This window comes from Denticeps clupeoides, chromosome 16 (genome assembly GCF_900700375.1).
Source record: "Denticeps clupeoides chromosome 16, fDenClu1.1, whole genome shotgun sequence".
Lineage (NCBI taxonomy): Eukaryota > Metazoa > Chordata > Actinopteri > Clupeiformes > Denticipitidae > Denticeps > Denticeps clupeoides.
This window is the reverse complement of record NC_041722.1, coordinates 16,657,185-16,679,947: the sequence shown is the minus strand read 5'-3', so window position 1 is coordinate 16,679,947 and position 22,763 is coordinate 16,657,185.

Here is a 22,763-nt window from a genome sequence, read left to right as displayed (position 1 = left end):
AGTAAGCAAGTGCGTCATTCTCTTAATGCAATTATGAGAATGTGCACATACACCGAGGGAAACGTACGGATGCGTACATAGACACACGCGTTCGGAGAGCAGAAAAGGTTAATTCACAGGCTTCAGCGTGCCCTCCGTTGACCCCGGGCGTCACAAACCCGTCACAAACAACGGGTGGATTCAACGCAGCCACAGCCCTCCAGGACCTCTTCCTCTCCCGCCTTCGGAGACATACTCTGATAACAGATCGACTGTGATGTTCAGTGATGCTCCGCGCCTTTAATTGTGGGGATTTCATAGCGGCGCGTAGGGTTTTTTTTTTTTTCAACCCAGAGTTTCCGAGAGGCACAATTACCAACACTCGCAGATCAATTAAAAGAAGCACATGCCTCATTAAAACACATGGCCGGACTCAGCTTAAACCAATTTGTGGTCTGGAAGGCCGCAAGCTCAGTGGCCCCAGATACCATGAATGCCTTATTATTCATGGAAGGTAGAAAAAAAAAAAATGCCCCACCTCTCCACACCAGCCGCCCAGCATAATCCCTCGCCCCTCCGAAGTACTGTGACTGGAGAAGACGTTAATTTTGGGGGGCAGGGGGTGCGAGAAGCGAGGCCATCCCATGGCGACCACCCATTTCCCCCCACTTTAGCGCCCATGGTGCCAGCTTCCCGGCGGAAGCATTTACATTTACATTTACAGCATTTACCAGACGCCCTTATCCAGAGCGACTTACAGTCAGTAGTTACAGGGACAGTCCCCCCCTGGAGACACTCAGGGTTAAGTGTCTTGCACAGGGACACAAAGGTAGTAAGTGGGATTTGAACCTGGGTCTTCTGGTTCATAGTCGAGTGTGTTACCCGCTAAGCTGGACGCTACTCATTAGCGTCCGTGGGCTGCTGGTGGAAGCTGTCCAAGCGTCCATCACACACAAAAACCCGCAGCACATACACACATTACGTAACGCAGCTCAATGCCAGATGCAGCTTCTCCCCTCACACGCTCCGCTCACGTGCTGCAAGCATAACAGCAGAATTAACCGAATTTATACACTGGCGACATGCATAACTACATCCATAAAACACAGAATCTGGCCAATTTACACGACACACATATACGTAACAACACATCACAAAACCCCACACCAGACTCGAATCTTCTGTTGGATGTGTGGTGGCCCCGTAATTAGTACTGATCATGACCATTACTGTGTATCAGCCTGGTTTCAAAGTGGTAAGTGACGGCAGCTGAAGCGAGACGTCCTGAACCACACATGTGATCGGACAGGGAAGAAGATGCTGGGAGCTGCTCTAAACTCTTCAGTTCCTTCCATGTCTGACCGTTCTTGGTGCTTACTCCTCCAGCAGCAGGTAGCGTCAGTGCAGCAGCAACAATGCATCCAGGTTCAACATGTCCTGATGCTGAAAATGGGGCTTCCGTGGGACACGTCAACCCAGATTCTGAGCAGTGCATCGTGGGCCGCTGTCTCGGTAGGTCACATGACCATGCAGCCCCCCCGGCGCCTGATTGGACGGTTGATCAGACACGAAGTCCTGTCACCGTGTGAGGACAGGAATTAGAGGAGGAAGCCCAAAGACAATGACAAGGAGTCCTGCGGTCCTCTCCACCTCATCCAATTAGTCTCCAGCAGGGTCCCCCCGCCCGCACTCCCCCAAAAAGACCCGGTTCTCCGCTACGTCCAATTAAAACAGGACCAATTTAACAGGCCCCCTGAGTTCTTCTCCCCCCACCGCCTCCACCAGCAACCCCTGTACCACCACCGCCGCTCCACCCCTTGACCCCGGGTGTCCATCTCCATATAACCACCCCCTCTCAAAATTAAATGGAAATCAATGTTGTAAGTTTAGCAAATAGTTAATTAGGGCCGGGCCTCGGATTGATCCGGTGCAGGGTGCTGGCAGCGCCGGCTTGGGCCATTTGTCTCCTTCGCCGGCGATTAAAAATGAGAAAAGGAAGAGGACGAGATGTAGAGATAGGGGGTGAAAAAGATACACAGTGGGGTTACAGTCCTGGGCCCTCGTTTGATGAGACGAGGTTAGCAGTCACGTGAAAATGAATTCTCACAATTACAGCTCACATCTATAAAAAAAAAATCTCAATAAGGTGTGTGTGTGTGTGTGTGTAATAAAAAAGACCAAGCACTGTCCCATCTTGCCACACATTGAAGGTAACAACACAGGTAACATGTTAATTTGCAAAAAATCCGACACGAATGCTCTCACAAAATGGCCGCCTTTCCTGTTTACGAATGTAATTGCGCAAAATGAAGTTCTATCAAAACCATCCTTAAATATTCATTGAATGGGGGGTTATATATCACTCACAATGTAGAGGCCGCACATATGAAATACAACGGCACCACTCGACATCAGATTCAATTCGTGGCTCTAAACCCGGCGACGTGAATCGAAAAAAAGGATGAGGAGTGTGGGATTATTTTTTTCCTTCTAAAAGGCACGGCTGGCATGCATTCGGAACGATTTAGGGAACAATGAATCGATGAAAATGCACTGATAGCGTTCAAAGGCGAACTCGCAAGCTGCGCATCTCTCGACGAATGGTGAAAGGCGACAGTGACTAAAGAGATCCCATCATTCCATGAGAAGACGTGTCACATGTGCAGACGGATACAGCGACCTGTCCTGCCATGGCGCATTTTCCATCCAGAGACTCTTCACCCGAATTATCTGCATTATGTTTCCTGTAATGTATTCCAAAGTAACATTCGCTCCCAGTATTACAATTAATTTTAATTGCAAGCAGTCAAATTCAGTCCATTCAAATATTCCCTAAGTCTTATATTTTGGATTTTCATTATTAGTGTTATAAAAGTGTCTTGTTTGACTATATGAGTTTTTTTTTTTTGGTGTGATGCACCAGTGACGGTCTGTTTGCCTCCTCTCATTTGTGATGGATCACAATTTAGCATCTTTGCAGTGACAGCACTCAGCGTGAGAGCTTTAGTTTGCTGGGACGTTTCACTGGAATTGCTGGTGCATCACCCGTTCCGCGCTATACTGCAGCAGACAGTAGACAAGTGCAAATTTTTGGGATCTTGTCTGAACTAAAAAAAAAAAAAAAAAAAAAAACAATGAAAGACCACCCCCCACCCCCCCAAAAAATGCTCCCAATTATGAAATGTCCTTGAGATCCTGTTTTCCTTCCACTCTGTAGCTGCCGTCTGATTGCTGAGTAGGGTGCAAACCATGCAGACAATCAGCGCTGAGCGGCTGGCGAAGGCGGAAAAATGAAGAAGAAGAAGAAGGAAAATAAATCCAAACCACAACAAAGAAAGAACGAAGGAGGCGGCGGTGTCGGTGGTGGTGGTGGTAGTGTTGGACTGGTGGAGGGGGGTGGTGCTGTACTCCCATACTGCAATTACAAGCTCAGCAGTGGACGCCTCCAACCCCCCACCCACCACCCACCGGCCCAGTACTCCAGGGGTGCAGTCATTTCCGACAGAGAAGGTTATTAGTTTTTATTGGAGGAAATAGGTGCTGGGTGACTTTAAATGGCACAGTAATGTGCAGGAGGGGGGTGTCAGAGGGAGCCCTCCTGACCTGGACGTCCCCAGGGTCCCATTGCACCAGCCTGCAGGTCAGACGTGACGAGGCCATCACGCTTTCTTCCCTCCTCCCTCCTTTTCTCTCCGACTTTCCTTCCCTCCTGTTCTCTCTCCAGCAGGAGGTCGGGCCCCAAGGTCCTTTTTGGCCTTGAACTCGAACGTCGGCCCCTCGCTCGCCCCGCACCCACGTCGCACTCACTTGATCTCTCGAACGCTCGACCGTCTCTGTGTTTGACATTTGCAGGCGGACTCTCCGCCCCTCCCTTCATTAAAACAGACTCGTACACCCGGCTACACCGATCGATATGATTGAGCTCATCAATTACCACGTATTTAAGAAGTAAAGAGCAGATTTTATTTTGTGTGTGTGTAACAATATGGTCAGTTGTTCCTGATATCAAGAGAAAAAATATCCATTATGACTCAGGACCCAAAAATGGCGTGGCGCCGCGTCAGGACGCACGTGTGAAAACATTTTCTCCTTGCGTGTTTGCTCTGTGCTCTGGGCGAGGGCTGTCCGCATATTTCACACCGTATTTGCCATTGTGCGGCCCATCAGGGTGTGTGCTGCTGTCTCTGTGTGTGTACATATGTACTCTGTGCCTTTGTGTGACGTTAGCTCAGTGTGTGTAGCCTATTATGTGCCTGCTCCTGATGAAGTAAGTGTGTGTAGTGTCAGCCATGTGTGTGTGCGTGTGTAAATGGGAACAGTGGTTCCATGGGCAGAATGGCGGCCACAAGCTTGGCAGAGCAGCAGCCAATGAAAGACCAGAATATTTTGATATGTAAAAAAAACACTTAATTATGTGAACATGTATGCATGTAAGAGACAATCATATTTGTCATGTGTAGATGTGATTAGAAGTGTGATACACAAAAGTAATTATATTTGTATTCTGATTAAAGCGTTGGAACAAAATAGGTGAGGCATGTTTCGTTCTTGCAGTGTTCATCTGTATATTCAGAATAATATAATATATTTTATTCTCCTTCAGTAAGCCAATATAATTATTGTGCGCAGTTAAATGTTTAACTTGACTTAAATAACCATAAACACTGTGCATTCAGGCTGTGCAGACTGAAGAAATTGCTTGTCAAGAATCGGCATAAATGAAGCAATTTAAACATGCTACAGTAGTCACCACTCCTGGCAGCATCTGAATACAGATACTTGTAAACAGTAAAAAAAAAATCCACTATTTCTGCTTTTCCAGATACCGTATTCAGATTAGACTCCACCCCTATTTTGTATGCATGTATAGGTGTGTGTATCTGCATGGGTTTCTGGGTGTGTGTGTGTGTGTGTGTGTGTGTCTCACTGCTCATCAGTATTCCAGGCAGGTAGCTTCTGCCTCTGACCCTCTGCTCAGCAGCTAATGGAGGGGCTGATGGGACTCTGATGATGGCCACAAGGCCTTGATACACATGCACACAAACACACACACACACTCACACACAGAGACAAACATTCATGGCCACTCATGGATTCCCTTTAGATCACTTAAGGGTTGCCACACACCCGGGCACACACACAAAAAAAAAAAATATATATATATATAAAAATATATATATAAAACTGAGAAAAAGCAGAAAATTGTGTAAAATAGACAACATTAGGCGTTTATTAAAAGATGTCTCTCTTCATACCCCATGGGACTCAATTTGATCAATTTTGTCATCTTCCAAAGTTACTGAGCAAGCAATTACACCAGAGGGTACGCTGCCGTGAAGCATGCTGTTATTTCTTTGTTTAATTGCCTTGACCACAAACTTTTTTTTTAAGCGAACCACTGCCCCTCTAAGTTGATTGCCAGGAAGTGCAGGGAATAAGAAAATGAACCCGGGGTTAGTGCATTAAAGCGAAGCTCTCGGGGAGAGACGGGCCGCAATAGAACTGCACTCATTTCTCAAAGCCTTTTCAAAAACAGCTGAAAACTTCATTACAGCCTTTGCGTGCGTGTGTCTGTGTGTGTGTGTGTGTGTTTGGATAGGGGGGGGGGGGGGGGTTGCACGACAGAACCTGCCATCTGATTCTCAGCTGAGTCCCGGCAGAGCTGATCCCTTCTGCTTGCCTGGGATGGGATGCCCAGGGGACATCGAGCAGGGTGGAACTGCATCGTTCCTCCTCTCTCATCGCCCACGCAGGGGCATTCCGCATGTGTCTGTACACATGTGTGTGTGTGTCTGCCAGTTTCTGTCTCACTCCATCCAGGGTTCTTTACGTAGCTGAACTTGACCCCCGGGCCCCTGTAAGGGCCCCACTGGGCTCCCGGAGCGAGGAGTAATGTGGCCGGGGCCGACCGCGCAGCATCACCTCCGGAGCTCCCGGGTCGGCCGCCGCCTTTGAAGGGATGAAACGGCTCAGGTCTCCCGGCAGCTGGTGAGGAAATTCGCAGGAACAACTGGAAGAGGCCTGTGTTTGCTCAACTCGCTTTAATGAGGAGGGAGAAGGATTATCGCCAGACTGGATCTCACTCTCTCTGTCTGTCTCTCTCTCTCTCACACACACACACACACAAAGAAAAAAAAAAAGAGAGAAAGAAAGCAAACAGGCGCTCCAGATGTTGCTCTAACTCTGACCACTCCACCAGACATGAGTGAGAATGGGGGTGAGCTGGAGAAAAAAGGGAAAAAGAAGGAGAAACGGGGGACTGAAACACCGCCCAGATGTCAGAACTGCCCAGAAGCTCCAGCAGTGAAGTGGGAGAAAAAGGGAAGGAGGGAGGGAAAGAAACGAGCGCGAGAGGGACGGAGAACCACAGGCATGTTTTTATTTTCTGAAGACAGGGGTGTCCGATACCGCAGTTTTCAGGAGAGCGCTTTGCTTTGAGCAATTTGTGCTGTCTTAGGAGGAATGGAACGTTATTTCCTGAGTCAGTAATACAACCTCTAATGTGTTATTCTTGCAGGGTTTTACACATAGTTGTATTGTAATTCCAGGTCAAGCAGCAGAAAAACCCGGATCTGGGCACCTAAAAAATGTAGGCGGAGCAGAATCTACTGAGGGTCAGGTAGAACCACGTAGAGCCAGAGGAGCACCTGTAGTGTAGCACATAGACCGAAGCGTTTGTGTGTGTGAGAGCGGAGGCCTGATCAATAGCCCATCTCTGTTGTCATCTAATTGAAGAACGGATTAGGGGTCGGCCACTTGGTCACGCAGGCTGAGCGACAAGAGTCAAAGGTCACTCTGCCCGACCTCGTACACGGATCCTACATGCAAAGGCTATCACTGGTAAATAGTGTCACCTGAGGCCACACCCCCAGGCCCTAGATCTGGTCTGACCAGGACTAACCCTGCCATGACCTCTCACCTAAATAAAACTTTAATTGTCACGAGCCGGTCGACCTCACCGCAGTCTGATCGGTGACCCAGGGACCTCCTGGAAGCCCCAGCAAGTTCAAGGCGAGGGTAAAGTGGGGCGGTAAGGTGGTTCTTCCCATAATTCCAGCAGGCAATTCGCCGCCTGAACATCTGGCACGCATGTGACCTTTGCTCTGTGGACCATCTTACTACAGGACGTATGAAAAAATGAAAATAAAAATAACAATGTGGCCATTTTAAACGTTTTGAAACTGTGCGAGTGTGTGTGTGTGTGTGTGTGTGTGTGTGTGTGCGTGTGTGTACGTGCTGACTGTGGGCGAAAGTACATCTGGCCCTCTGTTGAGAAAGTAGGCCTGTTGGTTTACAAGAGTAAACTCCACTCCACAGTCATAAAAGCCCACTGAGGTAATGAACGAAGCAGAATAAAATGCCACTTCATTGGTGTCAATTAGTTCAACGTGATGGGGAGAGGAAGATATTTAAATTATGGGGTAAAGCAGACCACCAGCAGCAACACAGCTATCGTTAAAACTGATGATGAGACTCATTGAGACACACCCGTACTAGGACTCCATTTTCCACACGGTCTGAGCTCGTGAATTTTAATGGGAAACACATTGGCAGAAATGTAATTCTAAATACTTTATGAATATTATTCATTTTACAGAAGAACTATTGTACCAATAGGAAAGTAAGATCCTGTGCTAATTATGCTAGTGTATAAAATATTAAACTTTGCTGATTAAATATTGTAAGTTATTCATTATATTAGGCCCACACTGTGCACAGACTCATTCTTTTTTCCAGGTGTGTTTCGGATTTGGTGAGAATAAAAATCGTGGCCAGCCGCTGCAGCACACCAGGCACTAAAGTTGTCAGTCTGCAGCACATAAAGATCCACTCTGACCCTTGCGTGATATAAGAATATCATATTTTATGTAGGGGAGCACCCATAACTCCTTGCAAGTGACAGTGTACAGAAATAGTAGAGGAGCAGCGTAGGGCCGGACACAGAGGAGGGATCAATACCGTAATGAGTTTCTGCAGAAAACACACACACACATACACACATACATTAAGCCTTATCACACTCACCGATGGCTGCATTGGAACTCCTCGAACCCTCCTCTTCCTCTTCTTACACCTAAAAGGCACAACAAAATGAGCCATTTATTAATCATCAATCATTAATGAATCATTTCTTCAGTAATTCAGTAAATAAAGAATCTCTTGACTAATTTGTTTGCAGCATACAGTCATATAGCTGCTCTCCCCTGACCTTTGAACCCAAATCTGCTCCTGCTTTTCAGAACCACTGTTCATTGTCCTTGAAGCCTAATTTTATTCTTCACGTTTTCCAGTAGATCCCAGAAAAAGTTTAGAGAAAGATTATTTATTACACATTATTATGAGGGAGCACAACAAAGCATAAAAAATTGCAATATGCATTCCACTGTAATAATATATTTTTGCACAAGTTTGCACTATATTAAATATATATATTTGCATGTATGTATGGATATCTATTGCACTTCAGTGCATTTGTACTGAAAGCATCCATAAATCTATTTGACCAGGTTACGAAATGTAATAAGATCAAATCTAAGAACTAATTTTATTTTAATTTGGTTTCACTACATGTTTGTGAAGTCCCAGCATACGGTGACAATTGGACATTTTCTCACCTTCAGTGTATGCTACAAATATACCTATGCATCTGCATTTCTACTACAAAAGGCTATTTTTTTCTATTCAACATTTGATTGCTGATTAATTTAAAAAAAAAAAATATATATATATATATATATATAATAAAATGTACCTGACAGAAAACAAATTGAGCTCAGAACAACATGTTTTCATGTCTTGCTGGTTGACATATATGCCACCTGGACTGTAAGGAGTAACATCACCTGGCTGATCACTATATCATCACACTGAAACAGTGATGCGGTCTGATTGGTCACTTCGTCGCTGCACAGGACAGCTGAAGGGCCGATGAATTTTTAAGTTGTGTGCTTGTCTGTGCCACAGAAAGACCAACTGTGTGCACAACAGGCCGTTTTCTTGTGATTTTTCAACACAGGAGCAAGGATGCTGAGTATTTTAATCTTTCTCTCTCTCTCTCACACTCACACACACACACACACACACACACAAAGTTCTTTTATGTTCTCAGAAGGGCAAACCCTCTTGGTAATTGGCAGGTTGACACGCAGGGCCAGTTCCAGCAACTTTAATTCCATATGTATCGCCCTGCTCTGTGGGCTGCACTTTCTATGAAATACATGGAAATATATATAATTGGCAGCCTTTGAAAAGGCATAAAGCCGTATTGACTGAAGCAATGCAATTATGCGGCCCCACCAGAATTCTCACTGGGCTCATGATTAACAATAAAAACAACAACACCAAATACAGGAATTCGATAGGAGCGGCCCGGTTCCACGCGATCGGGGATTTGAGTGGTTTAAAAACTTCCTAGCAAATGAGCGTGGGCCAATATAATGGTGTAGCACTGCAACACACACACACACACACACTCAAAGGTGTGACAACGTTGCCTGTGTTGGTCTGAGGCTGGATTACAGCGGATCTCGGGGAGAGGTGGGGTCACTCGCACGGCCGAATGTCTGGGTGCAGGCGTCCGGGGGGGGGCGGGCAGATTTATGGATGGCACAGGATGGATGGAGGGAGCGAGGGAACGCAGCGAGGGAACGCAGCCACACCGCCATTATGTCGGGGTGAGATATAGTGCGATATTGATCCCGATGCCACTTCATTTCGCAATAACTATTACACGCGATATTCTGCTGCCTGCACATGGCCCTCATTTATACTGGCCTGCTATTTGCATTAGCTGTAAGTGTTTTTCTATATGAACTCAGGCCTGAGCACATACAGTCAGGTCTGGTTAAAATTAAACTGCACACACACACACACACACACGCACATCTTACATTCATTAGATCACACACACACACACACACACAATGTCAACTGCAAATCACATTTTCACATAAAAAAACGACACACAAACGACTTCATCATGAGTACAGTACACGTGGTCAGGGTGTCGGCTGCCTGTGATGAAAGAGTGACGTGTAGGAAACACCAGGCTTTACGGCACTGCTAAAAATAAAAATTATGTGAATTTTTTCGAATCTTTATTTTACGTAAAAAAGGGACGCTGTTATGTGTGGCAGAGGGAAACGTGGGTCTCTGGGTACGTAGAGCCAAGGTGCGTGTGAGAGCACGTGGAAGGGAGGTGGGTGTGGCCCGCGAGTGTGCACAGCTGAAATTCCCATGCACGGGTGCCTGCGGTGGCAGCTGGCAGCGAGCGAGCCCTTCGCCAGCCGACTCCATGACACTAAACAAGGGTACTAACGAGCCCTAATTGCTCCTCCGCTGTTTAACATACGTGGGGTGTCGCCCCTGCGTCGCTATGCAAATCAGACAAGCCCGCTGCCCCTCCCATCAGTCCCCTGGCACAATCAACCTGTTTATCTCCGCAAGGGGCGGGTCGGAGGGGCGTCGGGCGGGCAGGCTGGCTGCCAAGAAAAGGGGGCTGGCATGCGTGGTAACGCACAGACACTTGTCGCTCCACGGCCGCCTGTGAAGTCGGCACGTGGCGGTCGGCGCGTGGCACTGCCACTTTAAAATAAATAAATAAATAAATGGGTGAAAGAGGGGGGGGCTGGCGCGCGGGGAGAGAAGGCACGTGCCGCCGCCGCCTTTCAGGCCTGCCAGTCAGCGTCGGGCGTCTGCTCTCATTCATGAATACGGCCCATTCATATGCACACGACAGGCTAATTTTATGCTAATGGCCTAGAGGGGATGGGGGATCCGGGGCCAGGGGAGAGGCCAGGCTTGAGTGTAGGCTGGGCACGTGTGTGAGTGTGTGCAACAGATAAAATGTGTTTTGAGAGCGGCAGGTTGGCTGTACGTGACGGAGTTGTGTAATGTCAGGATTAGTTATTTCTGTCGGTCTAAATAAACAAATCCACTGCCTTCCACAGAAAATATTCAGGCATGTAAAAATCAGTTAATACCTAAAACATATTATTTAAAAAAATGTTTAGAATAAAAAAAAAAAAATCAGATAGATAAAACAGTTTTGAATGGGCAGTGAAAGGGTAAAATAATTTATCTTAAATAACATATATAAAAAAGCTAAAAAATTATTTTATTTTTGGGCTACAAAATTAACCTTTCCAGAACATAATAGAATAGAATAGAATAGAATAGAATAGAATAGAATAGAATATTAACAGAATACATGACATCACAAAACAAAACAGGAGAGAGTAGAAGAAAATTGATTATAACAGAAAAAATAACAATAAAACAGTATAGGGGACCAGGAGAGCCCTGAATTTTTATTATGGATGTAAGAGTAGACATGAATATACAGAACAGTATTGAGCAGAATACATGTTTTTGTAAGGTGCATTACAGAACAGACGAAATCTCAGTGCTGTAGCGCTCGGTTGGACGAGCATGTGGCGTGAGTGTTCGAGAGTGTCAGCATCACGGCATGGGCTCCAGCCCCCGGGCGTCCCCTCCACTCGCAACATCCACCCCAACTCCCTCCAACCCCAGTCAACATCATGCCTTAATGCATTTCCTACAGCCGCCTGCACCTCGGTTCCGCGGACTCCCCCATGATTTAACGGCAGCAACAAACCTGTCCCATTTTCAGACTGACATTATTGATAGAGTGTCACTTCAGATTGTAGGTAACTGCTAATGGTTATTTTATAGTGCATATGTCAAATCTGATGCACAGCCATTCGGGTTTTTTCCTGCCTTTTTCCCCGACTGATTTTTTTTCCACGTACGGGTCCCGTTTATAATTCTACCAGTAGATGAGCTTTGGCGCCTTTTCTCATGATACAGGCGCATGCCGTATGGTGACAAGCGGGCAGGTATTATTGTTGGTGCTTTTCTATCGCTTGTCTGGAGTGAAGCCGGTATCGTGCTCTTTTCATGGACCGGCCCCTCTGCCCAACACGAACAAAGCCACGTATTGCATAATGGCCGCTGCAGGGAAGGGACACTCGTCCCCCTCTTCTCCGTGGACCCCAATTTTGTTTGCCGGTAATGAGAGCACCTGCTCAGAGGAGGTCCAGTGTCACCGGCTTGCTTTGTGCGTCAATGCAGGCCTCGGCCGGCAGGCCTTTTTGTTTCACCACTCGAGTCGTTGGCGTCGTTTGAAATCAATTTAGCGATTAAGGCCGAGACTGATTTCAGCATGTAAATTCGCAGAGGGGCCAGTCGCAAGGCAAAGAATGAAAGGAGGAGAGGTGGAACGGGAGGTGTTGGTGGAGGGGGATCAGAAGAAGTCCCTTCTCAGCGGGAACACAGGAAGAGGTGAAGACAAAGGACTGAAATAGAAAGAAGTCCACAAAGTAGGAATGACGCTACTTGTAATAACAGCGGTCTAAAAACACCAACTTCATCAGTGATCCACGACGGAGTTAAACAATAGACTGGATAAAAATAATAAGACGTCGCACATCGAGACAAATTACTCCGGGCGTACAGACAACAGCAAAAGGGCTTGTCAAGTATGGCCAACACAAGAAAGTAAGGAAGAAAGAAAGGCAGTAAATGAAGGGATGAATGAAAGATGCAGGGAGCTGGGGGGGGGGTTGGAGTCATCAGCTGAAGGTTTTTATTGTCCAGGCACAGGAGACGTGCACAAAGGCTCAGGGAAAGATTCAATTAAGTATCATATGCACTGACCTCATTGCCATGGTTACGGAACAACGAAAAATATTAATCAAGTCTGCCCGACAGAGAGGGAGAAAAAAAAAAAGAGGAAAGAAAAGGCGGGAGATGGTTTGTATATGTGTATCCAGGAGCCAGAAGAGATTGTAATTTAATGAGGGCCGAACCTTCGGGGACTCGAGTATCTTTGCCCACCCGGCTCCCATCCAGCTCTGGCCATTTCCATGTTGACATTGAACCGGAGGCATTTCTACAGACGCCGGAGTTGACCTTGGACCGAAATGAACAGTCTCGCCTTTAGAAAAAGTGGCCTTCATTATTCTGCCACGTTCTTGCTCCGCGGTAACGAACAGACCGCACTCTCTCACCTCCGGACCGTCTGCGCTCGGGTGGCGGGTGGCTTCATTCATGCAAATAAAAGGTGAAAAATGCTCAGATTGGATGAATAATTTCATGGATTCATCAGAAAAAAAAGGACTGAAATCACCTGTGAAGTCACACAACACGACTTTTGCATTAACTACCAGCGGGAAGGTTTGTAAAATAAAAATGAGTTGAAAATCAAGAGGCGCCGCTTGTATATTTATAGATGTTTTTCCTTTTTTAAGGGCCAGTTTAACGTACCAGCGCGCGACAAACCAGCGGAGAGTCTCTTGAAAGCCTGGAGTAAATTCGTCTGAGAGCCCAGTCCAGCAGGCCTGAAGGAGGCCATCATCAAGGTCTGAGGCCTGAGCACAAACTCATTTCGTAGGGCAGAGAGCCCATCACAGTCGTCCCAGAGACTCCCGCCGCCTCCTCCTGCAGCATTTTCATACGTCCAACTCTTAAAGCGAGATCAAATCTACAATCCCTGCACACGTCAGTGGATTAATTAATGGCGCGATATCCACAGAACTTTACCATACTGGGATGAAATGTTTTCATCTGGCGGTGTGATTCCATTCCCCTCCTTCTCCTCCCCATCTCCTCTCTATATATATATGTATCGAAGAGGGAAAGAAGGAACTTTGCCATCTACATTGTTCCGAACTCTCGGAAAAAAAAAAAAAAAAAATTATGACAATCATTTTCAATCATATTCTATTCGGGGCTCTGTGCTTCCCCCCATATTTTCCTGCGCGCTGCTGAGGGGGGGGGTGGTTTGAGCACTATGCGGTTTGATGAAAGTGTGGAGTGTTTGCTCGCTGTCTGCAGGGACCGCCTTGAAAACAAGCTATCTGAACACCCCCCCCACCCCCCTGCTGCGCAAAATGTTAAATAAACAAAGGCACGGATAAACAAAATCCCGCCGTTTTAATGTCACCGAGAAGAAAGCCAACATTTTAATGCCGTGATTGCCGGCGAAGACGGCAGCCGTGACACAATTTTTATTTAAACTTTGCACACCTATGGAGCCGGGATTATAATCGCTGTCGGTAATTATCTGGTAATGAAAAAGCGCCGGGGCCAGCGGCCGCTCACGGAGGAATCTGGCAGAATCACTTGAGTCGGGAATCTTCTTATAACAACAAGTTGGAGAAAAGTTCCGGCACCATGGGGAACCCAGGAGAAGAGGTGCCATATCTTCTTCCCGAAGCAATTTCATTCCTCCAGTCATCTCCAGCTCCAGTCATCTCCAGATGATCCACGCCTCCAAGGTCTTTAAGCTCGCCGTGGAAGGTCACATGATTGATGAGTGACAGAGTCGCGGTGCAATAATGTATGTGAGCATTCGACTCGCGTTAATTAGACAGGGGAGCTGCGCACCATACAAACATGGTGGAAAATGGCGCGGCATTTGGTGCAGCATGGTCGGACGCAGAATGGGCTGATGGGAACGCGTGCGACCCCAGCGCGATAAGCAGCGGCCATTACTGTGGCCAATCCGACGGGAGGAAATGAAGCAGGACAGTGGCACGGAGTGGGTTTATTAGATGAGAACAAAGCCAGGGCATAACGGATGCTCCGATTCGCATCGCCTAGCTGACGCTGCCGGCCGCGTGGCGCGGCACAGATAGGGCGGCGGATACTTATGAGTTAATAAAAATGACCAAACGAGTGTTGAAGCGATGGAGGAAGCAATTATCAATCATTGCGAAAAAATAATCATAGTAAATGAGCTCTTATCTGGAGTTAAACATTGATGAAATCTCCATCAGCCTAGAAATTGTCACAATTCAAACAAGCCCATATTCAAATAGTACAGCAGATCATCAACCACTACACATTCACACTAATATTTTAGCATGGACATAATTCAAACCTCCTGTAACCTGGTTTATTTACATTATGTCAATGCTAAAATATCAGGTGTGCCAGATAACCACAATTTTTTTAAAGTAAAGTGAGTGTAGTTGAACTCGGGGGGACGGGTCGGCCTGTAGAGATTCAGGGTTCGGGCCGAGCCTGAATCACAGAAGGTGGAATAACATCAGAGATGCCTCAATCTCACAACATGGGATTACAGTCAGTAAAACCTGGCTGAACAATCAAATCATTTTGGTCTAAGTTTGTTGTTCAATGTGCATTGTACATAATCATTTTTTTTTATCTTATGTGACATAATTCATGGTCAAAGCTGTACATTGTTATACCGGGTTACATCAAACCTGCTCTAACCTGTTTATTTACATTATTTCAATGATGAAATATTAAGTGTGACAGAACAATTAAAAATGTAATTAAAGTGGTTTAATAAAATCGTTTTTGTGCATGGCTTGGCGTTGATTCAGTACTGCCAGGGACTGTCTGTCTGGGACAACATGTGTCCTGCATGCTGCACGCATCAGAGCTAAGCGTTCAATTGCACAGTTACACACGCTTGCACACACACACACACACACACACACACACAGACACAGACAAATAAACAGACCCCTGAGCGGCACAGAAAGAACACAAAACCCATATGAATGACAGGACTGTGGGCTGCACAGATGGGGGGTTATTTTATGTTTCAAGGGTTATGACAATTTAAGATCCTTTTGTTTTGCCTGTAAGCCATTTTGCAGTATTGTTTTACAGTGGCTTGCCCCAAAACTGGACACAATGGGGTCCTAGTTTTGTTTTCCATTGTGGTCGAGTCTCCCCATTACAAGAAAATAAGACAAGAAAACAATAGAGCGCCGCATCGGCTTCTGCTTTAGACCTCCTTGTTTTTCGGGCTCTTTTCACTCAGGCTTCTCCCCCCATCTATCTGTCCGTCCACTTATCTTAAGCGCAGATTGTAAAAGCTGCATTCGTCCATCCACACTGATTGGCCGGGAGACGAAAGGAGAGGCCGTGCTGAGAGAGAGGGGGAAATGGGCCGGAGGATATTTGGTGCTCATAGTGGCCGGCGAATCGGAATGACGGCGCTGCGGCGTGATGTGAAGGTCAGGAGACAGTGGATTATATTCTGCCGGCGCTGGTGCCATGTGCAGGAGGGAATAAAGGCAACCCCCCCACCCCTGTCCCAACCCCCATTTCACACTGACTGAATCACAAGGAAATGCTTCAGCCATCCGCCGGTCACACATCCAACACACTGATACCAAAAAAAAAAAACCGAGACACCGGACCAACGTGGTCCTTCGCACGCCGTTCTCTCCAATATCGACTCCCGACTGGAACACGCACACGCCTCAGATTAGTAAAAAGAAGCAAACCAAAGAACAGACATAGACATTTCTGGACAATTTTCCACACAATGCTACCTCTTTTATAGCCTGGCCGCCATCTTCGCCGAGAAAAAGGTCGCTATTACACACGCTGGCACCGAACACATCAATCAATGGGAAACGTGAGATCCGATAAAAAGAAACCGGGCCGGAGGGGTGACATTCGAGCCGCATGCTTTTTGGTCACAATGTAAATCGGTCATCTTGACGCCGCGCGGATATTCGGCATCCGCCAATGGCAGAGGCCGCCACCGGCGGCTCGTGGCGGGAAAGCACACCCCCCCACCCCCCACCCCCACGCCCAACGCGCGGGTGTGTTAAAGTTCCCCAGACGTAAAGAGATTATCCACATGAGCGCGGTAATAAGATGTAATAAGCGGGGGGCAGACTGTTCGTGTTTACCCCAGATGACATGAGCTAACTGGCTGGCCTGATTAAGACTCGCTGCCTCTGAAGGATTTTTACAGATTTTACTAATAAGGCAAAGACACTCAGAGGGAAGAAAGGATTAAGCACCAGAATAAAACAGGCGGCAGACAACAAATGCGGCGGCGGGGAGGAAACGCGCGACGTCAGGAGGAAACGCCAAAATCAAAAGCGCGGGGTGTAATTAAATTAATCCCCGGGAGACATCAACTTTTGCATCTGCTGTGATTTTCTGGAACAGAGACTCTGCTGCGCAAGAGACTTCTGATCACAAACATCACATCACATCTCTCTCTCGCTCTCTCTCTCTCTTTGTCACACGCGCTTCTCCTCTCAACCTGTCTGCATCAGGGCTTTGAGAAAAGAAAGCCACATGACCCCCACCCCCGCCTGCATGCCGCTTGGCCGAGGGGACGTTTACACGTCACACGCCGGCACTGCTGCCATGTTGTTCTGGCGGTGGTGTCTGTAAACACTCGTGCTAACGGGCGGTTGGCCAATCGCAGCCTGCGACGCGCCGAGACAGGAGCGGGCGGAAGTGCCGCATTGGAGGTGGGCCGGCGTCATTCATGCACGGCGGCCAATGGGAAGGCGGGATTTGTGGGCAGCATGCGGGATGCGGACGGACTGTCCTGCTGTGCCGTCCACTGCGCACAGAGATAAACAGGTAGTGGAGGATCACATCTCGCTCACCACATCTGCACAAATGCAGCCAGTGGCGTCCACTTAGCACAACAAAGTGCTGCCACCTACACAATGTGTTATTACATAGTAATAATATTGCATTTACTACATCAGTAACACATATAATAATGCATAAAAGAATAAACAGAAAATCACCACTAGCACTGATTAACTTCATTAAATTCAGCATTATTAAATGTCAAATTGGTTGTAACAAAAGAGTATAAATTTAAATGTAATAAAATATGTTATAATAATAAACGATTTGCATGTTTTTACAGTAACCAAAACCCCTTCATCCAAAGTGAAAAAAAATTAAACATGTAATCAGTGATGAAAAACAAAACAATTAATAATATTAAAAAATATACATATATTATGCAATTACACTGGAATTACCAACCCTAATGTTCAAATGTATTTGTCTTTTCTTATTGGTCTTTAAAAAGCAATCATATTTCACATTAACAGCAAAACAGTTAATTGGTATTAAAACAATTAGTTGATTTATATTTTGAAAAATTGATTGCATAGTCAGTGACAAGCTGAAACAACTATGTTGTTTAATTTGCTTTCCGGAGCACCGAATTTAATTTGAAATAATTCATTAATTTGAGGAGAGCAAGAGCAGACCATATAAACAAAACACATAATGCACGTTTATAGAGTCAGCATTTCGAAAATGAAAATAGCAGATGCGAAAGGTGCATTAAAACAGTTTCGAGACAGGATTAATATTCATCTAAATTCCAACAGGAGAACATGCTCCAGGAGAACAGAAAAAAAACACGTTGTTCACTTTAGAGCTCGGCCTGTATTTGGTAGGTTGGCTTAATTTTAGTCAGGCAGGAAGGTCAGCCCCCTCACTGGACCTCTCCACTCACACTGAAATGCTTTCTGCCTCCAAGTGCATTGTGGGAAGCCAGACAGAAAACGCTTAGTTCCCCAGCGGCTGCAAGTCTTGTCCTGTTGGCCGATAACGTGGGGCTGAGGTAGTCCGTGCAATTCACACTCGTCCATGAATGGCTGCCCATTTTAAGCTTTTTTAAAGCATGAATTAATCCAGGATTTTGGAGCGGCGTAGCCGGGATTGGCGCGTTATCGGCGCAGGGCCCAGGACTGCATTTACTGAAGCACACCAAAAAAAAAAAAAAAATGGAGTCTACAGGAAGGCCAAGACAATTCCGGTCACATCAACTGACTAACCCCATTCCAATTACACACACAACACACATTTATTCATTTCTTTCTGTATACCTGAAGGATGATTACGGTTTTAAATGCATGTCATTATAAGAATACAATAATTTTAAAAAAATAATAATCATTTCATGTTTTACAGAGCAATTTTGTAACTCTGGCCGATCCCCTAATTTTTCATTGCCGTAAAGCCAACATTCAACATTTGCATCTCATCGTGGGTGTGTATGTATAAGTATATGTTTATATATGTGTATATATGTCTACGGTGACGTTTTTGCAGGCAGAGAGGAGGAGTGCAGCATGTGCTGCATGTATAATATCCATCAGAATATGCAGTATGGGATGATGTGTCTTTTGTGTGTCTGTGTTGGTGATGTCCCGAATCTCCACATGAACACACAAGCTGCTCAGCTTGGGACCAGAGACGCAGATATCAGCAGGGTCAAACACATCCACATAAATTCACACACTCACACACATCTACCCTCACACCAATATACTTACGTAAAGAAATATAAATTAATACACACAGACAGACAAATAAATCCAAACAAACATGGAAACTAACACCGGCGGGAAAGAAGGAGTAAGAGTGTCAGAGATCCAAAGACATGAACCTACAGACTGACTACACACACACACACACAGATGCAAAGGAGAGAGTCCGGGTGGAGGACTTAGGGGCTGGGGGGCTCAAGGGGGGTTGGGTGGGGCAGGGGTGGGGTACGGTGGGGTTTGGGGAGGGGGTGGTGGTATGGTGTGTTCCCTCTGATAAATCAGTCTGCACAGAACGGGAGCTGAGTTATTATCTGAGATATAAAAAATGACAGAGAAAGCGGAGTGAGGGAGAGAGAGAGAGAGAGAAAATCTTGCAGTTGGAGATGGGTTGATGGCGAGGGGGGGGGGGGTGGAGAAATGGGGAAAAAGACACTGGGAGAGAGAAAGACACAACAAAGCCTACTGACAAAACACACACTCACATGAACACACACACATTATTCACATAGACACGTTTTTTTTTTTTTAAATGGAGCAAGGCCTGTCACTCACTGATTCACAATTTTGTGTGTGTGTGTGTGTGTGTGTGTGTGTTGGTAAATACAGCATGCAGTCTAGTGGTGAGCAGATGCAGCACTTTCTGAATCGGAGTGCTTTCAGAAAACAAAACAAATTGGATCATTTATAAGACTGGATGCATTCGTTAATCCCACTTTATTATTTTCGAATAAGTTTAGGACAAATGTCAGGCCTGTGATTTTTGTTAAAAAGATTTCAAGTGATTCTCATGTAAAATATTTCGCTCGGGTCCCTTTTTTTTTTTTTTTTTGTGCTGCCTGTGGGTGAAAATGGCGGCAAATGTCGGGGTCTGCATTCTAGGCTTGTCCTTGTGTGCGAATATGGTTTAATGCCTTGGTGCTCATGTGGAAAGGTGTGTGTGTGTGTGTGTCTGTTCCTTCAACTGGACTGCTTGCTGCAGCTTAGTTCCCCATTCCCACTCAAATGGGTTTCAGCGCTGGAATAAATCACTGTCGCCGCAGAAATGTACAGACAGACGTGATGGATGGCCAAATTTTTTTGCGTTGATGTCTTTAGTGTTGCTGACAACTCGGTAGTCCTGGCTTTCCCGGCATCACCGTGTTTGTTTGCGTGCGTGTGGCTTTCGCCCTTCCAAGAGCTGACACCAACCTCGGGGCCAGTCGTCGTCACGTCCCTCTTTCCTAATCTGGGGGTGGCGTTCATGCCGAAATTTGCCCTCTATACGTTTAACCCTTTGATATAGCAGGAACGTGGGTGTGATGAATGTGGTGTTACGAAACGGGACCGTAACCGTGTCCGTAACCGTGTCACACGCAGAGCGATGGCAGATGTTGGCGTCCGGTCTGTAGCATGTGTAAGGTGTGCTGACCCCTCGGCGTGTGACATGTCAGCGGGTGACGCATAGTGCGTAAGTCAGGTGCACCGCAGCTGTCCCCCACGACCCCTAGCATCTCCATGGCGATGGCGAGGAGAAATGGCGCCTCTGCAAATTTTTATTTTTACTTTACCAAACACCCGACCCCTCCAATCCTGTCATCTGGTCCAATGCAAAATCTGACCATACAGGGAGAAGTTGCTCTGTAACCCGCCCACATGTCATACACACACACACACACACACACACACACATACTATCACAGTCACCTCTGATCAGCTTGTAAAAGTTTGACTGTGCACGTGAACACACCCACCCACAAACACACCATCAGTCATCAGTTGGCCTGCTCCTGCCCCCCCCCATCCATACTTCCCACCACCTGACAGGATGGGAAGAAACACGCACTTCCCAGTAACTTATACACAATCAATACTATCTTCATCATCATCAGCAGCAGCAGCACTGCTGCTGTCCACTCACACACTCAAACTCGCCCCAAAGAGTAACAACACCACAAACACACACACACACACACACTCAGAGAAAGAATGTACTGACCTTTCTGTCTTTTTCCCTCCCTCACCTCCTCCTCCTCCACTCTGTTTCTCCTCTTTTCCCTCCTCCCTGACGTCCAATCCTCACTTTTCTCTCCTTCTCTTTTCTTCTTCTTCTTCTTCTTCTCCTTCTTCTGCTGCCTGTGCTCTGTGGCTACAGTGGGAATGAGTTGCTGTGCGCACGGGCTGCCTGCAACCGAGTACTAGTGTGTGATTTCACACTCTGCCGGCAGCCCAGCCTCCTGCCCTGATGGGGACGCTCAACGAGGTGCTTAAAGAAAGAAGCAACATCCAGGATGCATAATAACTCCCCCCCCCCACCAACCTCTCCGTTACACCTCTTACTCTCTCTCGCTCGCTCTCTCTCTCTCTCTCTCTCTCTCTATCTCACACACACACACACACACACACACGCACGACCCGTACACACTCTGTCGGTCGCCGGCTGGAGAGACGCCCGCTGCCACCGAGCCTCTCCCCCCCCCCACGCCGACAGGCGCAGGGATGCATACACTCCACGTGCTTATCGGGGGGTCTCTGTACCTTCGGCAGGGATATCAGACTGTGGGAGAAATATGCTCTCTCTCTCTCTCTCTCTTACACACACACAGACAGGCAGGCTGTGCGCTCGGTCTTCCTCTCTCGGAGTGTTTAGGAGACAATTCCAGCCAGGGATTGCTCCCAATCGGCTGAGGTGATTCACGTGGAGGGCTTACAATATGCCTGCCTGTCTCTCTCTCTCTCTCTCCGCGCCCAGAGACAGTTGTTTTAGCCCATTATCAAGCCATCAGCGGAGGAAAACCTTCCACATGCGCAAAAACCGACCCCCAACACCCCCCCCACCCCCGTCCCTGAGCCGAGGAGGGGGCTGAAGGGGTGACTGGCTGAATTCTGTATTAAGTAAATTTATTATTTATTGCCATGGCGCATTCAATTTTTTTTTTCTTTCTCCTCTTGCCTATATGGCAGAATAGAGGAGGGGACGGGGAAGGGTGGGGGTGAGCGGTGATGGGTGTGTGTTTGGGGGAGGTGGGGGGCAGGGCCTGGCGGTCAGTATATTTGTTTGGGAGCGGTGGGGGGGGGGGTGCTACTGAATATAGACGACATTAAATAAATTTATTTATTTATTCAGCAAGTCCCCCCCCCCCCCATCAGCTTGGGGTGGAGCTTGGTGACATCATGGCCTGCAACCCCAAGCCTGTCCGAATTCTGCCTCATTTTTCATCAAAACCACTTCAGATCATTTTCTCTCCCTCTCTCTCGCTCAAACACAGAAACGCGCCACGCCGCTGTTGTCCCATCTTACCCAGATGAACCTGATCATTCAGACGCACCCAGCACATCCCGGCTGACACCATTCCATCCAAACCATATCATAAAAAAACATGGCTGAACGGTGTTTTTGGCAGCCGGCGTCTGAGGCCGTGTGCAGGGAAGCGGCGGTGGAAATGACTGTGTAAGCTGCTGCTACCGCTGGCGCTACCCTGACCAACGGGCCCCCATGGACTCGAGGCCAAAAGCGGGGAGTTAGAAGTCGTGACCGCACAGCAGCAGCAGCGGTCCCTTCAGACCCCGTCAGTAGTTGCTCCACTGGCCTGGAATCTCTCTCTCCCTTCCTCTCCCTCCCTCTCCCTCTCTCTCTTGGACACTGGACCTGAGTGTGCAACTCCGGGCACTAACACTGTAAATCTGAACTCCCAA